The following is a 4,229-nucleotide window of genomic DNA, read 5'->3' on the forward strand; positions in this document are numbered from 1 at the left end:
CACAATACTGCCCTGAGACCCACATGGTGACCTAGGACGTTATGGCACCCTGGAACTCGGCCATCGTGCTGGGCCATAATCAATAATCTCGGAATGGCTGGGAGTGGTGGCTCCCAGCACTTTGGGAGGCTGAGACAAGAGGATTGCCTGAACCTGGGGGTTCGAGACTAGCCTGGGCAACTTGGGGAGACCTCGTCTCTACAGTAAATCACAAAAATTAGCTAGGCATGGTGGTGTGCATCTGTAGTTCCAGCTACTTGGAAGGCTGAGGCGGAAGGATCGCTTGAGTCCAGCAGGTTGAGGCTGCAGTGGCCGTGAGCATGCCACTGCATTGCAGCCCGGGCGACAGAGTGAGACTCCAACTCAAAAAAATAAAAAATGACAAAGTAATCTTGGAACTAGCCTGGCCCAGACAAAAGTGTGAGGAGGACAGTGCCTCTCCTTAGCCTTCTACAGAATTTTCACTCAGGTTCCCTTACCCTCTAGAAGTGGCATGTGTTAGCAGAAAGCAGGGATAGCTTGCTCAGAAAGATTTGGGTTATAGCTCTAGCTAACAGCTGGGCAGTGCCAGGCAGTTGTGTAATTTCTCCTCTAGTTTCCTAATCTGGAAATGATAATGGTTGTCCAAGGATTATGGGAGATAAAGACGTAGTATACAGTAATCTATTGCTACTTAACAAACTACCCCAACAAGTAGAGACTTCAAACAACCACCATTTTATTACATCTCACAGATCAGGAATTCGAGCAGGAATTGACTGAGTGATTTACTGGACCCTCACGGTGTCAGTTGGGGCTGCACCTCTTGCGGGTGGATGGCCTGGATGGACCAAGATGGCGTCCCTCATGTCTGGCGCCTTGATGGAGACGGCTGGAAGGCTGGGTTCTGCTGGGATGGTTGAGGGGGCACCTGTTTTTGCCTGTCCCACAAGGCAGTAAGTCTTAGGGTAGCTGGACGTCTTACATGGCAGATCATGAAGCAGGCATCCTGAGAGAAGCAAGTAGAAGCCGTGCGGCCTTTTCTGACCTAGTCTGGGAAGTCCCAGGGCATAGTTTTCTTCACATTCTTTTGGTTGCAAGTAAGGTGAGACCAGCCTAGATTCAAGAGCATGGGATTCGATGCAGGCTCCCGATGGAGGAGTGACCATGTCAGAGTGTAGAAGAACATGTGACATGGGAGATCATGTTGAAAGGATTGTATGAGGTCAGGCTCGGTGGCTCAACCTATAGTCCTAGCACTTTGGGAGGCCGAGGCGAGTGGAATGCCTGAGCCCGTGGGTTCGAGACCAGCCCAGGCAACTTGTCGAGACCTCGTCTCTACAATAAAATTTTAAAAAACTAGCCTGGCATGGTAGTGCCCATCTATAGTTCCAGCTACTTGGAAGGCTGAGGTGGAAGGATTGCTGGTCAACGCTGGGGTGGCTGTGAGCATGCGTGCCACTGCACTCCAGCCTGGGCAAGGGAGTGAGACTCCAACTTAAACAAAAACAAAGTATTGTGTGAGGTGAAGAAAGCACGAGGCTCATACCAGGTCTTCAATGACCGCGTTCCCTCTCCCTGGATCCTTTTTTCCTTTGTCACTTAAGCCCCTTCTGCTTATCGGCAGGGGTTAGCCTTAGGTCATGCCCTATGGAGGGGGGACAGGATGTTCATCTTACACTATTTGCTTTTCCCTTCGGGGATCCTGCGACATTCTACCGTGAGTCATGCACAGGACCAAGAGCCTTCCAAACCCAAGGGAAACACACTCCGTTAGGAAAAGTGTTTTTGAGAAGTGGTTTGGAGTTAGATGCAGTGGCTCAGGCCTGTAATCCCAGCACTTTGGAAGGTGGAAGCGAGAGGGCTGCCTGAGTCCAGGGGTTCAAGACCAGTCTTGGCCATTTGGCGAGACCTCGTCTCTACAATAAATAAAATAAACAGCTGGGTGTGGTGGCATGCGCCTGTAGTTCCAACCACTTGGAAGGCTGAGGCAGAAGGATCGCCTGAGCCCAGCAGGTTGAGGTGGTGGTGGCCATGAGTGTGCCACTGCACTCCAGCCTGGGCGACAGAGTGAGACTCCTATTCAAAAAAAAAATAAAGAAAGAAAAGTAGTTTGGAATCTCTGAATCATAGCCCAGCCTACCATAGCCTGGGCCAGTGTTTACTGGAGACAGCCTTACCCTTGGAGCTAGGAGGTTAGCATTACAGCTTTAGGCAAGTTACTTAAGTCTGCGACACTCAAGATGTGAGGGCCTCGTATGGTGGCTTACGCCTGTAAACCCAGCATTTTGGGAGGACAAGGCGGAAGGACTCTGAGCCCAGGAGTTTGAGACCAGCCTGGGCAACATAGCAAAACCTTGTCTCTATGAAAATTTGAAAAATTGGCTGGGCATGGTGGTGCATGCCTGTAGTCCCAGTTACCTGGGAGACTGAGGTGGAAGGACTGGAGGTTGAGGCTGCAGTGAGCTATGATTGTGCCCCAGCCTGGGCTACAGAGTAAGACCATAACTCAGAGAGAGAGAGAGAAAGAAAGAAAGGAAGGAAGGAAGGAAGGAAGGAAGGAAGGAAGGAAGGAAGGAAGGAAGGAAGGAAGAAAGAAAGAGGCCGGGCTCAGTGGTTCAGGCTGTAATCCCAGCACTTTGGGAGGCCTCATGAGACGAGTGGATTGCCTGAGCCTGTGGGTTTGCCGGGCGTGATGACATGCACCTGTAGTTCCAGCTACTTGGAAGGCTGAGGTGGAAGGATCGCTGGAACCTAGCAGGTCGACACTGTGGTGGCTGTGGGCATGCTACCACACTCTAGCCTAGGTGACCAAGTGAGACGCCAGCTCAAAAAAAAAAAAAAAAAAAATGAAAGAAAGAAAGAGGGAGGGAGGGAGAGAGAGAGGGAAGATGTAAGGTCTAAGTCCGCTCATGTGTCTTGCACCCCAACAATGGGTGGAAGTGAAACTCTGTGGCTTCTGAAGCTAGATCATAAAAGGAGATGCCATTTTGTTTTTTGGTCTTCTTTTCTAAGTCAACAATCTTTATTAGAAGTCTCTAGTTACTGGGAGGAGGCCGTGATGCTGGACACACCGTCAAAGTCAATCTTCCCCACGATATTATTGGGCTTAATGCTTTCCTCCTGGCTGTAGACGAGGATCTGCCCCAACTCATCGGCACACCAGCCGTACTTCCTCATCCACACCTTTGGCTGGCTGTCCGCCAGATACCCAAGCATCTCTGCCAGCAGCCAGTGGTCAATGTGCCGGTAGGTGATGCCCACGACATGGCAGATAAATTTTCGGACAGAGTCTTTAAAGTCAGTCATCCCTTCTAAGAGGTCCATGTTTTCACCCAAGGCTTGCCAGAAGGCCTAGAAGTGGCAGGTCTCCAGCAGGTCCCCAAGATACCAAAATCTGTCGGATCGGCCGTGCTTCTTGATGTACCTGGTCAACCATGAACTTGCACAGAGTGAAGTCAGTGTGGGACAGGTTGGTGAGGGCCTTCAGCAGGATCTGGGCAGTGACAGTGGTCTGAAAGAAGGCTGGGTAGAACCGGTACAGCTTCAGAACAGCCAGGTTGGCTTCCAGATCACAGGCATTCTCCTTGGTCTGTGTTTCCATGTGGCACTCCAAGGTAGCCAGGTTTTCGGGATTGTACCTGTCAAGACCCTCGAGCAACCTGCCCACATTTGTTCTTCTCTGCTCAAACATCACCATGTCTACGGTCGCGTCACACAACTAGGACTAGAAATGAACACCACATCGGCACACCGTCCTCGAGGACCGGAAGAGGAAGAGCAAGATGCCATGTTGACCTTACTCATTCCTGAAGCCCTGAGCCGCCGCCTAGGAAGTCTGACTCTCCTGAGGCCTCCATGCTGTGAGGAAGCCCCGTCCCCATGGGGAGGCCAAGCGCAGACACTCTGGTGAGCTGTCCTTGTGGAGCTCGGTGGTCGAGTCATCACAGCATAATGTACCAGACATGTGAATGAGAATGTCTTCAGATTATTCTAGCTCCCAGCTACTCAAGTCTTCCCAGCTGACAACCAGACATTACAGAGCAAAGAAAAGCCAGCTCCATGGTGCCCTGTCTGAATTCCTGAATGCTGGCATTCCTGAGCACAATAAAATGGTGGTGGTTTGTGCCAAGTTTGGGGGTGGTCTGCTACACAGCAGTAGGTACCCAGAACAGTCACTACTTTTTTTTTTGAGTCGCCATGTTGCTCAGGCTGTTCTCGAATCCCAGGGTACAGGCAATCCTCTTGCC

At 50.9% G+C, this 4,229-nt stretch overlaps 1 pseudogene across 1 annotated transcript; it reads right to left on the reverse strand.

Moving 5' to 3' along the window:
• Positions 1 to 2,985: 2,985 nt before the first annotated feature.
• Positions 2,986 to 3,679, reverse strand: LOC103271713 (annotated as a pseudogene). The gene has a single exon (XR_002482601.1). The product of XR_002482601.1 is annotated as a eukaryotic translation initiation factor 3 subunit K pseudogene (transcript).
• Positions 3,680 to 4,229: the final 550 nt, after the last annotated feature.

This window comes from Carlito syrichta, unplaced genomic scaffold (assembly GCF_000164805.1).
Source record: "Carlito syrichta isolate Samal-C Ts95f unplaced genomic scaffold, Tarsius_syrichta-2.0.1 Scaffold311854, whole genome shotgun sequence".
Lineage (NCBI taxonomy): Eukaryota > Metazoa > Chordata > Mammalia > Primates > Tarsiidae > Carlito > Carlito syrichta.